The sequence below is a fragment of the Triturus cristatus genome, chromosome 4_2 (genome assembly GCF_964204655.1).
Source record: "Triturus cristatus chromosome 4_2, aTriCri1.1, whole genome shotgun sequence".
NCBI classification, from domain to species: domain Eukaryota; kingdom Metazoa; phylum Chordata; class Amphibia; order Caudata; family Salamandridae; genus Triturus; species Triturus cristatus.
The window spans coordinates 985,440,417-985,461,571 of record NC_140586.1 but is presented as its reverse complement, the minus strand read 5'-3'; the positions used below and the strand labels follow the sequence as shown (position 1 = coordinate 985,461,571).

The window sequence follows — 21,155 nt, the reverse complement described above, 5'->3', positions numbered from 1 at the left end:
CCTCAGGAGGATTATGTCTGTCTAAACATCCATCAGAAACCTCGAGCCAGTGCAAGCAGAACAGTGTTTTGTCCCTGCAGCATCCTGAGAACATAATTCTCAACAGTGAGGTCAGCTGAGTGAGGCGTTCCTTTTCAAATACCACTCCATCATATGCCTTAGAGTGCTATTGCTCCATACCCTGCTGGTGCCACAGTTGAGCGGCTAGTAAGCCTGTCATCAACTTGCTTAAGCCCCAAAACCACGGCAGTAACACATGCAGCAGTTGGGCATGCTCACACTGACTGTTTAGGCTGCCAAAAGGACCATGTGACGAGTCCAGCTGTCATTCACTCTAACCCCCAGAAGTCTGCCTCGCTCTAAACTATTGCTGCACCCTCTCCACATTATGCGTGACAGCAGCAGAGGGACTGCCTGGGTCCAAATTGGCTGCCACCGCCCAGTTCCAGCTTAGTGCTCGGTTCGTGTCTGACTCACGTTAAGCCATTCACAAGCAAGGTCCAGGTGGAGCACAGCCAAGACCCTAGTGGGCTAGTTGGACCCTAAGGACCCTCAGGATTCAAATGAACTTAATCTCCCAACTAAAAACGGCCACAGGGCGTGTTTACACAGTGGTGAAGGGAGGGGACGGGGCCTGAGTTAGCGTGTGCAAACAAGCCCTGTGGCGCGTTTTAAGTTGGGGAAATAATTCCCCTTCAATCCTGAGGGACCCTGGGGGCCAACTAGCCCACCAGGTGCTTCCAGTAAGCACCACTCCACTGCGTTGCAGAGAGGTGGTCTAGGCCGTGCCCCTTTTTACATCTCTCTGCAACGCAGCTCTGTGGCGCTTACTCGAGGTACCTAGTGGGCTAGTTGGACCCTAGGGATCCTCAGTATTCAAGGGGACTTAATCTCCCAACTTAAAACGGCCACAGGGCGTGTTTACACAGTGGGGAAGTGAGGGGACGGGGCCTGAGGTGACGTGTTCAAACACGCCCTATTGCGCGTTTTAAGAGGTAGTTTTAATCCCCTGCCCTATTATATACTAGGGGCTTACAGAGGAGGTCATGCTGATCACAGGGGGACCCCAACGCATAGTGTTCCCTAGTGTATGTAGGTGTTTTCACTGTATTCTGAGTGTCTTTTAACATAGCACTGGCTCTAGGACTAGTTAGTCAGACTCAGTTACCACCAGTATCCGTCTGAAAAAGTTGAGGGTACAGGATGATTTTGCAACAAGGCTTCTTTCTGCATTTCTTTTTTTTCTTTCTGTGCGTTTTTTCTTCTTTCTTCACATGTCCTATCTCTGTAGGCATAGTTAGAAATTAGCATTTAAAAAACCTTTGAAATTCACTGAAAAAACCATAGGTTTCAGGCACGTTATAGTTAGGAATTAGCATTTAAAAAACCTTAGAAATTCACTGAAAAAACCATAGGTTTCAGGGGCGTTATAGTTAGCTGGACTTTTCACTCCTACAAAACCATTGAAATTCCCCCGTTATAGTTAGTTCAGCTAACTATAACTCGCGCGCCCGCAATGCACTGCTGATGACGTCACATATTACATCACTCATGACATGGTCAGTGACATCACTCATGACATCACTGATGACATCTCAAATGACATCACTAATGACATCACTGATGACATCATCCTTGTGATAGAGTGGCAGACCTCCTCTTCCCCTAATATAACCTTTGATACACACATTCAAAAATAGAAACTACAATGTTCAAAACAATGGACATATCAATACCAGTTACAACAACCTATTCAGTAATTCTAAGATCCACATACACATCCACTCATTCACCAACAGTCCTATACAGTCACTCATACATGTACTCACTCATCATATGTACTCACACACCTATACATCCTGTTACACAACGCCACTCATCCATAGAGTTACTCACACACATAGTCACTCATGCTAATAAAGAATCAAACATCCATTTACTTGCATATACAGTTATACACACACCACCACACTTACTTCTACAGAAACTTACACATTCTTAGTCTTTTAAACAATCACTTATAGAAACACATACTTATTCATACAGGAACTCTTTCAATCTCTCACTCTCACATATACTCAATTATATACACCAATAGTCACATATACTAGTTTAAAACATATGTAGTTACTCATAAAGACACTATTGAGACAGTCATTCACTCACTAACACACCCATGCACACACTCATCCACCCATACAGTCCTGCACACATGCTGTCATCAACACATACAAACAGTGAGTCACTCATTCATGCACCTATGCACTACGTAATACCCCCCACCGAACCATACAGACACTCAGACACTCATACTGATACTCAAAAAACCAACTAATAACCTATATAGACACTCATGTAGCTACTCACCAACCCATGCAGCCACTTATACACAAAGTGAGAGACTGATACAGATATTTACACATTTAAACATTACTCACTAAGCCATGTATTCACTAAGATACACTTAATCAGTCAGTTATACAATCAATTTTTCAAAAACAAATCATCCATTTAGACACTTATATACCCATTTATTTTTCCATCGACCTTGAGATATACATATATAAAACATATGTAATTTTCAGAAAAACACACATTCACTGGATGATGTCATCAGTGATGTCATTTGAGATGTCATCAGTGATGTCATGAGTGATGTCACTGACCATGTCATGAGTGATGTAATATGTGACGTCATCAGCAGTGCATTGCGGGGCGCGCGAGTTATAGTTAGCTGAACTAACTATAACGGGGGAATTTCAATGGTTTTGTACGAGTGAAAAGTCCAGCTAACTATAACGCCCCTGAAACCTATGGTTTTTTCAGTGAATTTCTAAGGTTTTTTAAATGCTAATTCCTAACTTTAACGTGCCTGAAACCTATGGTTTTTTCAGTGAATATATATATATATATATATATATATATATATATATATATATATATATATATATATATATGTATTTAATATTTGTAATATGTTTCTAACATGTTATAATTTATTATAATTATTTATTAATATTAAGTTAATTTATATATTATATTTTATAAATTTGTATGTTTCATTTTTGTTAACATTTATTATTTATAATGTTCAACATTTTCTAATAATTGTAACAGTTTTTTTTATTATATGTAGTATTTACTTTACTTTACATTATTTTTCACACATTTAAAAAAAACGATATTTTTAACAACAATATTTTCCCCCCGCTATTTTTGTACTTACCATTATGTAGATAGGACTCCGATATTTTGGACAACGATATTTTTGTCACGATATCTTTGTACTTCGATATTTTCTTTGTCAATATTCTGTCAGTGATCCATTGTAGTGCAAGGTTTGGATTTATAGGATGTTGAGTGTTGTGGGTTTGGTTGTAGTTACCAGACGAATAAAAAGGTTTTGAAAAATATACTATTATACATAGACCAAAGGTGCTTTACAATGGGTTTTGTTGTAACAAGAGTTTGTTTTCCATTGTAAGTTAAGGACAGTTGTTTTGGAAGATGAGATGAAGTGTGATTCATTAAGCTCTTGGTTGAAGAGTCTCTTTACTTCCTTTCAAGGTATTCAGGGACGAGCCAGGTGGTGCGCTGCCTCCCTCAGAGGAATAAACAAGATAACCATTAGGTAACGTTTCCTAGTGCCTTCTGTTTCCTTTTCTTCTATTTCTTCTCAAGTCTCTCTCTGTGTCTCTTGCTGTGTCTCTGTTTTTTATCTCTCTTCAGCTTCAAGAATTTGACTCCCTCTCCAGACCATTCTCAAGCTATATAGCTTATGATCTTAAAAAAAAAAAACCAATTACATGGCTTTTACGTATTCCTCTTCCTTATTTGTTTTTATGCTAGCTGTTTTAAGCGTGTTTCCTTACAAATGTTGGTATACTCTAGGGTCAGGCTAATTATCTCCAGTTTCATAAATTGTGTGATGTTTTTGTTATAATTAACCTATTTGGTACAACCCTCCTTTCCCCCTTTGTCCTGCCACGTTTGGAATGATCTATTATCTGTTGGCCTGAAGGTATGGAAGCTCAATCAATCAATCAATCAGGGGCTTGTAAAGCATGTTACTCACCTGTGACGGTCTCAAGGCGCAGGGGGGTGCAGCACCAGGTCAGCTGAAAAGCAAGGTCTTGAGGCTCTTCCTGAAGGTGTGAAGGGTAGGGGAGCGTCTGATGTTGACTGGGAGCTCGTTCCGGGCCTTGGCTGCGATGTAGAAGGCTCTTCCACCTGCTCTGGTTCTGAGGATGCGCGGGGTCTCTGCTAGGGCGAGGTCAGCGGAGAAGAGGTTTCTTTTGGGTACATGGAAAGAAATTCTTTCGGTGAGGAATTTGGGTCTGATGTTCTGGAGAGATTTGTAGGCGTGGGTGTGTAGCTTGAAGGTAACTCTCTTCTCGACCGGGAGCCAGTGGAGGTCTTGCAGGTGTTGGGTGGTGCCGAGGATGAGTCTGGCTGCGGTGTCCTGGATGGTCTGGAGTTTGTGTAGCAGGGATTTGTTGATTCCAGCTTAGAGGACGTTTCTGTAGTCCAGTCTGCTCGTTATGAGTGCGTTGGTGATGTTCTTTCTGGCTTTGTGGGGGATCTACTTGAAGGTCTTGAAGGATGCGGAGGGAGTTGAAACAGGTGGAGGCAAGTGTCCAAGGATGAGGACCTCAGTCTTCTCTGAGTTGAACTTTAGGCAGCTGTTGCTCATCCAGGCTGCAACGTCTTTCATTACTTCCTGGAAGCGGAGTCTGGTGTCTTCGGGGTTCTCTATGAGGGAGAGGATGAGCTGGGTGTCGTCAGCGTAGGTTACTATGCTGAGTCCGTGCTGTCTGATATATGGTGGCGAGGGGGGCCATGTAGATGTTGAAGAGCGTGGGGCTGAGCGATGATCCTTGGGGTACCTCTCAGTTGATCTCTGTGCATTCGGAGAGGAAGGGGTTGGAGTCTGATCCTTTGGGTTTTGCCTGCAAGAAAGGAGCGGATCCAGTCGAGGGCAGGTCCCCGTATGCCGGCGTCATGGAGTCTGGCTGCAAGCGTGCAGTGGGAGACGGTGTCAAAAGCTGCTGGGAGGTCTAGCAGGGTGAGGGCCGCGGTGTTGCCCTGGTAGAGCAGCCTGCGGATTTCGTCGGTGGCGGTGAGGAGGAGGGTCTCGGTGCTGTGGTTGCTGTGGAATCTGGACTGGGAGGAGTATAGGTTGGCGTTCTCGTTGATGAGGGAGGTCAGCTGGGCATTGATGAATTTCTCTGTGACTCTGGCTGCGAAGGGAAGGAGAGAGATAGGCCCGTAGTTTTTCAGGTCAGTCTGGTCCACCGAGGGTTTCTTGAGGAGGGGCATGACCTCAGCCCGCTTCCAACTATTGGGGAAGATGCCGAATTCGAAAGTGGCGGTATATTGTGCGGCGTAGTTCGGGTGCAATGGCGGTGGCAACTCTGTGGAAGATATGCGGCGGGCAGTGGTCCTTGGGGGCTCCTGAGTGGGTGCTCTTCATGGTCTTTGTGGTGTCTTCGGTGGTGAACGGTGTCCAGGCGGTGATGGTGGGCTAGATGCCGTTGCTGGAGGGTAGGGTGGTTTCTGGAACCCATTCGCTGAAATTGTCGTAGAGGGCCTTAATTTTTCAGGGCTTGTTCCAGAGGCCCTGGGTCAGTGTGATGTCCGTGGCTTCGTTGGGGGGTTTGGTGAACTGCTGGATGATGTTGAAGAGTTCCTTTGGGTTGCTGGCATTGGTGAGGATATTGTTCCACATAAAGGTCCTCTTGGTGGCTCTCATGAATTGGTGGTATTCTGTCATGGCTTGCTTGTCGGTGGTCTGGCCTTCGGGGTTCTTGCTGTTTCTCCAACGTTTCTCGAGATGTCTGCAGGCGCGTCTGGCTTCTTGGAGGTTGGTGGTGAACCAGGCAGCCTTCAGGGGGCGTTGTCTGTCAGTGTGGCCGCGGGGTACGAGTTTGTCTGCGCAGCTGGTGATCCAACGGTGTAGTTGCATGGCTGCAGAGTTGGCGTCTGTGGTGGTGGCAGGGGGGGTTGAGGATGAGTGTGGAGTTGAGGTGCTCCTCTGTGATCTTGCTCCAGTTCCTTCGAGCTGGGCGCGGGGCAGGCTTGTGTGCAGTGGTGGTGCTGAAAGAGAAGTGTATGCTGTGGTGATCTGTCCAGAGAGGGTGCAAGGTGTGGCTGAAGTGGAAGTTGGTCCCTCCTGCGAAGATGGGGTCAAGGGTGTGTCCAGCCTTTTGGGTGGGGGTGGTGATGAGCTGCTTCAGTCTGAGGTTGGCGAGGTTGTCCAGGAGGGCTGTGGAGTCGGGGTCGCTGCGGTTGTCGAGGTGGAAGTTCAGTTCATGGCGTGGGGTGCCATAAGGTCAGCAATGGCGGTGGTGAAAGGAGCGCGAAGCCCAGAGGGTCTGTAAGCGAGGGTGCCACGTAGCGTGGTACTGGGGCTGGTCAGGATCTAGAATTGGAGGTGTTTGGTGTTGGAGAAGGAGTTGCTCGTCCTGGAGGTGGAGAGTCGGAGGGAGCTCTTCTGTGCAAGGGCAAGTCCTCCTCCAGGGCGGTGGGGGCGTTCCTTCCTCTGGATCTTGTAGCGGTTGGGAATGGCGGTGGAGATGTCGGGGCAGAGGTGGCATTTGTACAGGTTTCTGTGAAGAAGACAACATCTGGCGAGAGGATGTTGAGGAGGTCCCAGATCTCTACGGTGTGTCTGTGCAGGGCACGTACGTTGAGGAGGATGCACTTCAGGGATTTGGTGGAGCGGGCGTCCGGCGTGGGTGCGGCGGCCGTGCGTGTGATGTGGATGGTGAAGGAATGTCGGCAGTGTCAGCAGGAGAATTGGCTGTGGGTGGTGTTCGGTGGCGACAGCTGGCAGCTGTTGTTCCTTCCGGGATTAAGTGCGAGGAGGGCAGCTGGCTCATAGCGGTGGAATGTGGGAGATTCAGGGTCCCTGGCGCTGGTTGCGGTAGGGACGCTGACGGGTGCAGATGGGCTTGCCTTTGGCGCACAAGCGGCACGCCCGCTGTGCGCAACAGCCATTAAACAGGGGAACGGGAAGTGCAGCTGGGATGCGGGAGCGGGAAAAAGGCAGGGGGGTTTCGGGGGCAGCAGCAGGGGGGAACAACGGGCATGAACAGGTATGGAGGCGGGGAAGATCAGGGGTCAGAAAGCGTAGAGGCAGCAGAAGGCTATGAGCAAGAAATAAGGAAACTCGAAATGAAGCAGAATAAGAAATAAGGCAAAAAAGGGGAGTAGAAGCTAATAAAGAACTGTTGAACTCTGCCAGTGTATTCTCTTCATGACAGTTTTCTTCTTCCTGCCTCTTACTTTAGAGCTCTTATAAATACTAAGGTTTATCTGGCAAAGCGTGCCGCCACATATGGTCCTTGTAGCAGTGGCCAGCCACCCCATGTTCCCGCAAACCTCCCTCATCAATTTTTGAGATCCCTCTAACCCTGGCACCCACCTGATGTAGCCACATTCTTCAAGGAATATGAATGTGGTGGAATCCTAGCGCAGGTCTAGTCCCTTCTCGGGTTGGGAGGCACTGGGCCATGAGCACGCTCCAGTCCCGTGTTCGCCAGCAGTCCCTTGACTGTCTACATAGTTGTTTCCTCTATACCATGTGATTCTATCCTCCCCTCAGTCTGTTCATTCTTCGTCCTTCCTCTCTGGTTCTGACTTCCACCTCTTTGCTTCCTCCCAGCCTGCCCTGTCCTGTTTGTCACCTCCAGGGCCACACTGGGTCTCTTTAAAGAAGAGTGGAAGATAGCCTCTTTTTTCTTATTCCTCTGGTTTCTATAGTATTTGTCTTTTCTTATCCCATTTTAGTTTCCTTTCCCGTTATGCTGCTTTTTTTTCCTTTTTCAGGTGTTGCAGTGTCTGGATCCAGTCAAAGGAGTGTGACAAGTTCCGGGCCACCAGGTAAGTCCTTATCTTCCACAAAATTTGACATGGTAAATTCCACTGAGTTAACTGGACACAGCCTTAGTCTACGGTAGTGATCCAGGGGAAGAGGTGTAAAATTTGTGAGCTCAAACATAGGTTACCCACCACATCGTAAACTCAATCCTCAGCAACACAATTCACAATAACACAGAGTTTGGCCCGCAGAAACTCTACAATTTAATCACAATCATATGGTCCTCCGTATGAGCTAATAGGGACTCAGATAACTAGAGATGGAAAGCCACTCCTTCACGAGGACCTGTAATAAAGAAGAGCCTCGCTAATAATATTCACACAATATTAATAAAATCATCAATAAGTAAGGAGAAACACATGGAATAGTTATCAAGTTATCTTTATCTAAACTTCAAGATTGAAGGGTCAAAGCACAAAAATGCACTAGAATAATGTAAGAACGGTTATTCTTTTGTGTACAGGTAAATCACAGCACATCACAGCTCAGAACAAATACATCGTCAAATAACACCTATTGAGGAAGAAAGAGAGAAAAAGAGAGAAAACACATTGCAAAATAGAACATGCAATTTGGAGTCATAGAAACCAAGAATCGTTTGTAGATTTATCAGAACCAGGACAAAAGGTGGACCCAGTAGAACGCTAGAGCACAGCATGCAATAGTCAGAGTCTTACATTCTTCAGCTGAAAGGTTTGACCTGCTCAACTTCACCAGCCGGTAAAGTGCGGAGGTAATCAGGAGATCTCAGTTCAGGGAAAAATCAGAGTTCAGACCGACAACATGTCAGGCCCAGGATTTGCAAGGGACAATAGCAGCGTGCTGTCCTTTTCCCACAGGGCAATTATACCTCCAAACGTTTTCAGTTCCTGCCAACAAAATAACTTTTACGCAGTTTGCATGATTTCCATTGGTCAAAATCCATGGTGCAACCGTGGTGTGATCGTTCTCTAACCCAATTCGTCCGGAACCCATACGCAATACCTTTGTTCAGTGTTCACTGTTCTTTAACCCCTTCTGTGCTCATGACGGCCTCCGGCCATCATGAGTCACGGTGTGTGTGTGTGCAGGAGGGCCAGGGGCCGTCTGAGCCACGCCCGCGATTGCAATGTCCAGCACCGCGGCGGAATTCGCGCCGCAGCCAAGGTGTTAAGAATGTGCAATATCACTTCCCTTCGGAAATAGGAAATACATTTGCAACTCAACGTGTCCACTCCACACGCTCTCTTCTGAGCTTGCAACAAAGTCAATACAATTTAATTCTAACAGAAAGGACGTCCATTTTTCAAACTGTAGGACAGAAACTTCAGCGATAATACTCGTAGCTACAGTGCAATCAGGACAACATTTTTAGTCTATTCGAAGGAAATGATGAAAGACAAAATACATTTTAGAGGCCTACATGGAAAACCACTAAATCACTATTTTCTAAAGGAAAAACGTGGTAATATTGAAAACAGTAAAGAAATAGAGATGCATAAGAAATAATATGAAAACACCCTTTCATTATACTTATAAGCATAGCCTAATTACGTTTCATTACCAAACGAGCAAGCACTTTCTCTTTGATTTACATCTCAAAGAAAACATAAGCAGGACTCAATTTACTTGAGCATTTTCATAATCACATCTTGTTTTGAAACTACAGACGGCATTATTTCCTTTCACATTATTTCCATAGCACATTAGTAGGTTTCTCTCTCTGTCAGGAATGACTTAATCTCAAACCAATTTGTGACCCTTCTGCATGCTTTTACGATGCAGTTTAAAACTCTCACGTGTTTCACGAGGCACACTGTTAGTCATGTTTCTTAAGTATGTATTATGTATTAGTATCACACCCAATGAGTATGAATTGATCTTGCAAAACACTCTTAATAAAATAATCACGCTCCACCAGTGGCATTTAAAGCAGTGATTACAACAAGGCAGATTCCTTTGTTCAATGAAATGTCCCTTCATGGATCCCTGAAATAAGGAATAGAAGAGTCCTTTAAATGGTCAGGGGAGTACACAACATCTGATAATTCATTAAAGGAGGTACGAATACCTTACTGTGATGCCAGTCGTCATCACAGAAAGAGTAAATTGTTGGTGTTGGATGCTTCTGAGAATCTGTGTCATGATGCATGTGTAACTTGTGTTTCTTTCTAGTCACTACTTTTGTTCTCACGACATTGAGTTTCAGTGGTCCCATGTTCCCTGTCTATGCAGTATCCATGAACTGTTTCACCCCCTTGGAGTGCAACTCATTTATAATTTCAAACTCTATTTTTACAGGTCACTGAAGCAGCAAAAAGAAAAAGAAATGTTGCAATGTTGGAAACATTTTTAAAAAGGGTTATTTTGAGGAAAGTAGAAACATTCTAGATCTCTAAAGAAGAAACCAGTTCTATGCACCAGGAATGGTGAGGAATTTGGTGCGGAAGAAACTGCTGAATGTGAAAGTGATTTATCGACTTTCTTGCAATCATTATTTGTTGTCAAACCCTTGAAGTACAATGACCAGGAACATTTACCAAGTGTCAGTTATTGGGATTGAATAACCTCTGAAATAATAACTGTGCCGGCAAGTAAATTGAAAATCTACTGCAACTACTAATTATAAGAATATTTTCACTTAAAGGAAACATTTCACGATTGGTCGAGCAAAGAACATTGGCAACAACTGATCCTCACACAGAGCACTTGGGAATAATCTGTGTTGAAAATTCTGTCTGATGGTTTATGAGAAATGCCCTGGAGACCTAAGCCTCTCCCAGCAAATCAGTCTCCGTAGACGTGACGTGATGTGACAGAACTGCCAGGAAGGCTAATAACCTCAGTTTACAAGAGCGAGCTTTTGTCTCCGTCTCCTGCGATTCAGAGGAGAGAAAACATTGTATTAAAAAAAATAACTGAAAACGTTCTTCTCAGATGTCATTACAGCAAATACACTGGATTAACATCTACAATATAGAAAGATTTTTCCCACCAACTCTGTCTCTTGGGTTGATCTTTGTTGTTTCCAAGTGTGCCGGACCTCCAAAGTTAATGGTGTACCTTTTTGGGCCTCACCGGAATAGGAAGCTTAAAAAGGGCCAGTGTTACACTATTGATAATTCGTAAACTACCCGAGCATGTTTTAATCCCTGTTCATTACTTGTATACAAAATGTACCACACTTGTAAGTACTAATCCCCAAAGACCCTATCAGTGCTTTTAAAACTCCTAAATTAAATGCTATAAACTGCAGTCAGAATGAGCTTAATTCTACTTGAGAGAATCCTTGTGGGCATAACTTGGAGAAAATGAATCCATGAGGGTCATCTTAATAAAAACAAGGGGCCCCTTAGTGAAAGTTTATAAGACAAGTTAGATAGGCTGGCTTCAAAGGTAAGAACATTGCTCTCCAAAATAAAAGCTATAATTAGTTAAATGCAAATGTGAAGAAGAGCTTCGGCAGCGTAGTTTATAAGTTAATGTTGAGTTTTAACATAAACAAGTACAGACTCCGGAATCAGATTCAGTTTTAAGATGGCATGTATCCAGGAACAAACCCAACTTGAAGATACAAACAACTTGAATTCGAGCAATGAATGTGAGAACAGCTTTAGTTATCAATCCCACCTCACTGGACATGAGAAAACTAGCGCTGGACGAAATCCTGAATGCCAGAAAGGCTTCAGTCGGAAAAGCGATCTCATTCAACATGTGAGAATCCACACTGGGCGCAAACCTTATCAGTGCAATGAATGCCAAAGAAGCTTTAGTTTTTTAAGCAGTCTCACTCAACACAAGAGAATCCACACTGGGCAAAAACCTTATCAGTGCACTAAGTGCCTGAAGTGCTTTCGTCAGAAAGACCATCTCATTCAACACGAGAGAACTCATACTGGGCTCAAACCGTATCAATGTTCTGAATGCTGGAAAAGCTTCAGTCAGAAATCTACTCTCTCACAACATGCGGTAACTCACACTGGGCAAAAACCGTATCAGTGCTCTGAATGCTGTAAAAGCTTCAGTCGGAAATTCAGTATTACTTTACATGAAAGAACCCACACGGGGCAAAAACCTTTTCAGTGCTCTGAATGCAGGGAAAGCTTCAGTCAGAAATCTGGTCTCGCTCGTCATGAGAGAACTCACACTGGACTAAAACCGTATCAGTGCTCTGAATGCTGCAAAAGCTTCTGTCAGAAATCTGGTCTTGCTCGTCATGAAAGAACTCACACTGGACTAAAACCGTATCAGTGCTCTGAATGCTGGAAAAAGTTCAGTCAGAAATGTGATCTCGCTCGCCATGAGTAAACTCACACTGGACTAAAACCGTACCAGTGCTCTGAATGCTTGAAAAGCTTCAGTCAGAAATCTGGTCTCACTCAACATGAGAAAACTCACACTGGACTAAAACCATATGAGTGCTCAGAGTGCCAACAAAGCTTCAGTTGTAAGGCCAGTCTCATTCAACACGAGCGCATACACACTGGGCAAAAACCTTATCAGTGCTCTGAATGCTGGAAAAGCTTCAGTCATAAATATGGTCTCACTCAACATGAAAGAACTCACACTGGACTAAAACCGTATCAGTGCTCTGAATGCTGGAAAAGCTTCAGTCACAAACATGGTCTCATTCAACATGAAAGAACTCACACTGGACTAAAACCGTATAAGTGCTCTGAATGCCAGAAAAGCTTCAGACAGAAAATAGCTCTCACTCTCCATGAGAGAACCCACACGGGGCACACACCTTATCAGTGCTTTGAATGCTGGAAAAGCTTCAGTCAGAAATCTGGTCTTGCTCATCATGAGATAACTCACACTGGACTAAAACCGTATCAATGCTCTAAATGCCAGAAAAGGTTCAACTTGAAAAAAAGTCTCACTAGACATGAAAGAACTCACACTGGGCAAAGACCTTATCAGTGCTCTGAATGCTAGAAAAGCTTCAGTCAGAAATCTGGTCTCACTCAACATGAGAAAACTAACACTGGGTAAAACCTTGTCATTGGTCTAAATGCTAGGGAAGCATGTGCGGGAGACTGTTTGATTCAACATGAGAAAATCCACAGGGAGAAACAAATGTATCAGTGCTCTCAGTGTGACAAAAACTTCAGTTATAAAAGCAACCTCTCTACATGACAGAGACAATGTGGGACAGTAAAGGGTGCTCTGAGGAGGAGTTTTCAGCATTGCAAAACCTTCACATGAAGCAGCCACAAAGACATCAATCAATTTATCGTCCAACAAACTGTTTACTGAGAAAAGCGCACAGTGAAGGATAGAAATTTGTGAAGTAACCTCATTCCTTAGTGACTATTTGTGGCCTCATTCCATTCAGTGTAATTTGCTGCCTAAGTGTTAATAAGCCATGGCTCTGACCCACCAAGTCCATTCGATCCAAGGATCTGGAATCCAAGTAACCTCAAACTGCAGCCTTAATGAGCCTCACCAGGGAGCTACAGCAGGAGTCCCTTTGTCGTAGGTCTCTATGGGACCAACATCTGTTCATGCCTGTGCAATTTGCGACTGATTATTGAAAAAAACTAAAATTGATGGAAGGACTGGTCATTAATCTCAGCAACATCCCACCACATCATTCTCCAGGCTCTGTGCCACTAAAGACAAGGCCAACCATATGCAAACCATTCTTGGCTCCACTCTAAATAGTCCTAATGACTTCTGTTCCGAGGGGACACAGCCTCGTATTACAAAGATCCACTTTCGCGGCCTCTTTCCATGTCCTTTTTTGTGACAAATGGTACCTGCTTCTCATCGGCTGAGGACAGTTTCACGAGCTTTAGAATCACATCAGATACATCCAAGAGAGTCTCACAGATAATCTGAGTGATACATTTTTAGTACTACTAAAGAACTACAAAATGCGATTCACAAACTACATATGGTCCTTCTGCCTCTCCTATCTTTTTCTGTGTGGAGTTGTCTGCTCCGACTTTACAGTTTCCGCACACGTTAGTATAGTTTTTAGTAGTAAATGTGGAAGGGACAGAGGGAGTGGCTGTAAAATGGGAAATGCTTATAAATGAAGGGGAGGGGTGAAGGCAGGAGTAAGGAGGAGTATAGAGAGGGGTTTAGGGAAGGACAGGCACTCACCCACTAAAGAGTAAGCCCATTGCTGTTTACAAACCACAACTCTAAAGTCACTAAACCATAATGTACCTAAAACAATCGTAAATGTACTAGTGCTCAGAGCGGGAGTAAGACCAACATCACACATGGCCATCCACTAGAACTGCAGTACACTCCCATAAATAATAATGGTGGTAGGGACGTAAAATAAAACCCCGTAGAAAATAATGCTAGATTAAATATTTAAAACTAGTTTAAAAAAAATCTAAATAAATGTAATTTAATGGCAAAAAATATCTAAAAGAAAACATTTAATTATTTTTTAATGTTTTAATAACTTTTTAAAATGTAAACACTAATATAACATTAATTATTAGTAAAGTCTAATTACACGTGTTAAAATTAATTCTCTACAGCACATTTACTAATTATTAATGCATAATCAAAATCTGACTTTCGGTAGGAAACCTTTAATTTAATCTTAAGAAAAGATATCATCTTAAATTTGTTCAACTAGGGTGGAGCTCTCTCTGTATAAAAATATATGGAATATTTCGATTTTTTTTTTAAACTTAAAAAAAGAAATCTTATTAAGTTAAACATAATTGTAAATTAATTTTATGTACTTTAAATGTAGAACAAAATGCTTCAACACTATTAACTTGTATTTTAATTAAATATTTAATTGATTTTAAATGTGTTAAAAATGTTTTTTAAAGATTTGTTAAAAAATCCCACTAAAAGTAAAATCACTGTATTTTCTTATTATGTACTAAATTGCCTTACGTACCTCTGTTCAGATGGGACACAGCCTTACAAAAAGTGTTGCATAGAATTAATTGATTTTTTTTTTAAAAGACAAAATAATTTAAAATAATGTATCTTTCTTCCTTATGAGGTTCTATTTTTAGGTCTCGTCTAGACAGTGCTTGCGCTGTCTCAACGAGACATGTTTATCTCCTTTATGGGCTTCAGCCCACCCACAGACTTACCATTTGCTGGCTCCACCATCGACCTGATATAATTTATACCCAATTGTCCATGGCATGCATTCGTCATGTCTCTACCTGCGTTTAGCCCTCCCCGAGAGCATGGACCAATTACTACTATCCATCCCCAGCTGCCATTTTAGCATTTCTTATCAGTGCTACTTTTTTCTTTAATTTAGAGCACTTGAGACGAGCGCTCATGGTTTATGAAGCCCCGCTGTAAACAGGGATGAAAATCTTGTTCTTATCTCATAACATTTGCTGTCCATTCAAACACCGAGATCAAATGTCAGACGCTGTCTCATCTGCTGACTGCTCTCATATACAATGGCTCCGCCCTGTGTTCTGCCTCTGTCCCTCTCGTCCCTTACACCGTTTTCTGCACCCCCCACCCCCACGCCATACAGTGCATTTGCACCTCACAATGCACATGAAAAATGATGACCAAGATCAAATGTCAGACTCTGTATCATCTGCTGACTGCTCTCATTCACAATGGCTCCGCCCTGTGTTCCGCCCGTCTGCTTTGCCCCTTTCACGTTACCTGCGCCACCCCACAACCACTGCCATACAGCGCGTTTGTGCCTCACAATGTGCATGAAAACTGAAGACCGAAATCAAATGTCAGACGCCGTCTCATCTGCTGACTGCTCTCATATACAATGGCTTCGCCCTGTGTTCTGCCTCTCTCGTCCCTTACACCGTTTTATGTGCCACCCCACCCCCACACCATACAGTGCATTTTCTCCTCACAATGTGCATGAAAATTGAATACTGAGATCAATTGTCAGATGCTGTCTCATCTGCTGACTGCTTTACCCTAAAAGAAGTGCAGCACAAGATCGCTTAAAAAAAAGCAAAACAAAGGAACAAAACTTGCGCAGCTCTTCCCAGCACAGCGAGAGAGACCCTGCTACCGTATTTACTGCTTTCTCAGAAAATCGCCTCATAATGCCTTTTCAGGCTTTGCTGTTTAAACACTTTTTGGCCCATTTCTCTGCTTGTGGTGGTCCCAGGAAGACGTGACCACCACCAAAAAGTCCACACAACGCATCCTTTCTATTAAAGGTACTGTCATAGTCCTCACCCTAAGTTGGGGGACTCCAAAATGCTCACCTCCCCTGGATTTCCGTGTCTTTTTGAGCTCTCCCATGGCTGTAGCTTTTACTCTACAGCCGGTAGTGTTTCAACCTCTGGGGGCCACATGCATGGTAATGTAATGGCATTCAATCAGACCGGGAAGGCCTGGAAATCCACAAATGTGATGTTGATCTTATACCCTCAAGGGCCTGACTATATGGTTGCAATGCAATGCTTTTTCAATGTGATGCCCTCTATGGGTTGTTTTTACCATTGCAGCTTTGATATCAAACCCATGAAAGAATACACAAACACAAGGTTAATTACTGATACATTCTTAATGGGGTTACCATCATGATTGCCAATGTTTTATTGATTACCACAGTAACGAATGATTTTTGCAAAAGGTATGTGTTTATTACAAAACAATTGACATAACTAACAAGAGATGTTTGGGTGACCCCTCTAAGGGGTCCCCAGTGAGTCCACAATGGCATCTATGGTATGTTCCATCTTCCAATGTACATATTTGTAAATTATTGTGTAGTATTTAGTAGTGTGTGTAATAAATGTACTTCTCCTTTTTCTAAAGAAAAGGTACTGACTGGACAATCCGTTATTGGGTGTTATCATTGCGTGACAGTGATTGGTGATTACTAGCCCACACCCCCTCCCTTGAGTAGGCCTTGGACTGCTCTGCCAGCTAACCTGTGAGAGTCAAGCACTACAATAGAGTGTTTGGTTCCCAGTGAAGACAATTGTGGACAAATCTTCAGGTAAGCCTGACTGCTCTGTGCCAAACTACCAGAAGTTGAGCACAGGCTTTGCAGCGTGAATCTTTCTGGATTCACTATGCTGTGCATTATTCCGCCATCTAGTGGTTGGGTCCGGAATTGTAGTCTTTTTTCTCTTTTTTTTTTCCTCTCCTTGGCCCAGGTGGGTGTCGACGCCCCACCATTTGGTGTTCTTTGTGACGTCGGCATGCTTTCTGTGGTAAGCTCCCACCTTTGGTAACCATCTACAGAATCTTTTTTCCGCAGTTGGGTCTGGAACGTTGCCGAGGAGTTCCAGAGTTTTGGAAGAGGAATTCAAGCAAAAAGAAGATATTTGACGAAAAATCAAGTTTTTCAACCACACCAGACCACAGGTCAGGTACCCGGAGCAACAAGGGAGAAGTTTTACGAACAAACCCTCGACGTTCGACGGAGAATGCGTTTGCAGGGGGCTCCGTGAGCGCGGGCATGGACAAAACACCGTTCAACTTTTGCACCAATTGCCACCACAAGTACGCACAGAAGGGCCAGCATCCAGTCTGCAACCTTTTGCATGCCGCTCGACCACAGAAGCGAAGACAGCAACGCCTGCTCGGCGTTTACACCCAAGACCCTCAGGATAAGAGAGAGGCAGAGAAGAGCGAACCACAACATGCTGGGGCAGGGGCCACCTCCATCGCTACGAGACCTGGGCCTCTCCAGTGGAGAAGAGGACAACATTGCCGAAGGACCCGAGAACTGCGCGGTCGTCGAGGTCCTTAAAACGTAGAAGGAGGTCGGAGTCGTCGACCCCTAAACACCCAAGTGACGCTCGAAAGAGTGAAGCAAAAGCCCTGAGCGACACTCGTAAGGGTGAAGCAAAATCCTCGAAAGGAGCTCTGCCGTCGAAACATTAGACGAAAGCAACAGCCTCCAGAGAAAGTCAGCCAAGCGGATCCTTCGAAAAAGACTCCCAATCGGCAAAAAACATCGAAAAGACGTCGAAGGTTGCCCTCGAGAAGGACACCTCGGCGCCGAGGAAAGAGGGACCGACATCGACGTCGACATCCTCGAAGAGAAGCGCTCCAACCCTTGACGCGGAACATGCCGCCGAGATGGAGAAGAAGAAGAGGAGGCTCGAGGCCGAAATGGTGAGCATCCTACAACGGAAGAAGGACTTCTACCAGAAGATGAGCCAATACACCATCCTGCCGAAACCCGTGGTCGAGGTCGAAAGGTACGATGAAGACACGGAACCGCCAAAAACACCCGAACCAGTCGAGGAACTGGGGGAGGAAGACTACTATTTCGAGGGAAAGGGTGACGAAGACCTGCAATCCTACCGGGTCTCGATGTCCTCAGAGACACAAGACGTGGATTGGCAAGATCTCGACGCCGGAACGCCCTGCTCAACAGGCACACATACCAAAACTGGGATGAAGTGGGGCAGCTCCTAAAGCACCTACCAGATCACCACCAACAGAGAGCTGCTCACCTGGTAGAGGAAGGAAAGAACTTGGCGAACACGTGCCTAAAATTGGCGCTGGATGCTGCAGAAACATCAAGCAGACTAATAATGATAGGGGTGACTGAGAGAAGACACGCATGGCTTAGAATTTCAGAATTCAAGCCTGAGGTACAAAGCAACATCTTAAATACACCCTTCAATGGAGAACAACTGTTCGGCACACCAGTGGACGACAAGTTGACACAGCTCAAAAAGGACAACGAAACAGCAAGATCCATGGGAGCACTGCAGTTCAGGGGGATGAGAAGAGGCACACCCACAAGGAGACCGGGTGGTAGAAGTGGGGGCAACGTGCCGACCACATCGCACCAAACGTTCCAGCAAGGCTACCAAGGAAACAACCAAGGCCAGCAGCAGCAGGGTCAGCAGCAGCAGAACTGGCAATACCATCTCCGGGGACAGTCCTTTCGAGGGCACGGAAACGGACAAGGTCAGACACGGAGGGGAGGACAACAGCCCTCAACCAAGTGACTCGGCCATGCATCAGGCCTCCACCCCAGTAACACCTCAGGGTGGTGGGAGAAACAAAAGGAGAAGATGCAACAAAACGTTCAGCAACAAGCAGTTCCTCAAACACTCAACACCGGTACGGGGACGAATAAGAGACTTCATCCAGGAATGGAAGAAGGTCACATCAGACAAATGGATCCTAAAGATCATACAATACGGATACTGTATAGAGTTAGAAAGACAACCTCAAAACAGAAAACCAAGAATAAAGACACACTCAGCAAAGGAGCTCTCACTCTTGCAACTAGAGGCACAGGAATTGCTCAGCAGGGAGGCACTAGAAGTGGTACTGCAAAACCAAAGGAACAAGGCAGTTTACTCAACTTACTTCCTGGTACCAAAGGTAGACAAAACACTTAGACCTATCCTAGATCTCAGGTTCCTCAACAATTTCATAAGGACACAAAAATTCAAGATGACCTCCCTACAGGAGGTAATACCACAAATACAGCAAGGAGACTTCATGGCTACTATAGACTTGAAGGACGCATACCTTCACATTCCCATCAAACACAAACGCCTGCTAAGGTTTGTGACCAACCAAAGCCACTACCAGTTCACAGTACTGGCATTCGGACTAAAATCCGCACCAAGGGCGTTTACAAAATGCCTAGCAGCCGTCGCAGCACACCTTCGAAGGCAGAGGATACATGTATACCCCTATCTCGATAACTGGCTCGTAAAGGCAAGTTCATACGATCAATGTAAACTACACATCCAGCAGGTTATACTAACACTGACAGAACTGGGTTTCTCGATTTATTGGGAGAAATCGTCAACAGAGCCAGAGCAGGTCAGGATATTCTTAGGGGCAGAGATCGACACCATACAAGCCAAAGTGTTCCCCAGCAGAAAGAGAACTTTGGCGGTACTGAAGGAAACACGTCACTACCGCAGGGGGCAAGTTCTGACAGTGAGGAAGGTGAGCAAGCTGATGGGAATGATGGCGTCTTGCATTCACCTAGTCCAAAATACTCGACTACACATGAGACCATTCCAGGAATGGATACAGCAGCAATGGTCAAAGGCAACCGGGAGTTGGGAAGATCTAGTGGTTGTCACACATGCAGTGCATCAGGAAATAGCATGGTGGAACAAACAAAACATATCACAGGGGAAACCATTCACTCAACCAACTCCAACAGTGACCATCACAACGCACGCCTCGCCGGTGGGGTGGGGCGCGCACACAAACAGACTGGAGGTGAGGGGGCTATGGTCGCAGCAGGTTGCGGTCAAGCACATCAACTACCTGGAACTAAAGACAGTGTTCCTAGCCCTGAAAGCCTTTCAGAAGCAGCTGTACGGAAACAGGGTGTTGATCCAAACCGACAACACCACGACCATGTTCTACATCAACAAGCAGGGTGGGACACAGTCATCAGCGCTATCAAGCCTAGCACAGGAGATATGGTCATGGGCCATCCCACTAAGGATAGACCTACTAGCAATACATCTCCCAGGGAAGGACAACGTGGAGGCAGACAGACTCAGCAGGCAGACGTCAGCATCACATGAACGGGAGATCAACCAACAGGAATAACAGAAGGTATTCCGAAAGTGGGGTACACCGCAAATAGACCTATTTGCAACACACCAGAATGCAAAATGCCAACACTTTGCATCCAGACAACCAGACCATCGGTCACATGGGAATGCGCTATAGATAAGTTGGTCAAAGACATTTGCATACACTTTTCCTCCGATCCCACTGATACACAGGGTACTCAGCAAATGCAGGATCAGCAACATGACGCTAATACTGATTGCACCTCAGTGGGCCAGACACTCATGGTTTCTTGCAAGTTGTGGAGACGGCACAGGCGCCAGCGCACAAATTCTCAAACAGAAGGGACCTGTTAACATTGCAGAACTGGAGGGTGCTGCGCCCCGAGCCAGAGAGCCTCAGCCTGGCAGCTTGGCTCCTGAAGACCGAGAGTTTGCACACCTCAAGCTACCAGCGAGCACAATGGCAGTGCTCAGGGAAGAAAGAAGGCCTACCACAAGGAAATGCTACGTAGCAAAGTGGAAGAGATTCTCAGAATGGTGCATTAGGGAGAATTTGCAAAGAAAAATCACAAGGGAATCAACAGTGCTAAAATACTTAACACATCTGCTGCAAAGCAAACTAAGTTACACATCCCTAAGGATACACTTAGCGGGGATTGTGGCTTATACTAGAGTAGAAACGGGGAAGAGCTTCTTCACCTCCCAAGTCGTAAAGAGATTTCTGGAAGGGGCGAAGAGGATCGCACCTCCAAACAGAATGCCAGCACCAGCCTGGAACCTCAACGTAGTACTGACACAATTGATGAAGGCACCATTCGAGCCCATGCACAAGGTTACAC

At 44.8% G+C, this 21,155-nt stretch overlaps 1 pseudogene across 1 annotated transcript in view; it reads left to right on the top strand.

Annotated features, from left to right (window-relative positions):
* LOC146839221 (uncharacterized) overlaps nucleotides 1-16,613 on the top strand; it is a 136,610-nt pseudogene extending 119,997 nt beyond the window's left edge. Inside the window, exons 2-4 of the transcript XR_014960810.1 lie at nucleotides 3,568-3,631; nucleotides 7,831-7,884; nucleotides 10,163-16,613. The product of XR_014960810.1 is annotated as an uncharacterized LOC146839221 (transcript). The remainder of the gene's footprint in view (nucleotides 1-3,567; nucleotides 3,632-7,830; nucleotides 7,885-10,162) is intronic.
* Nucleotides 16,614-21,155: the final 4,542 nt, after the last annotated feature.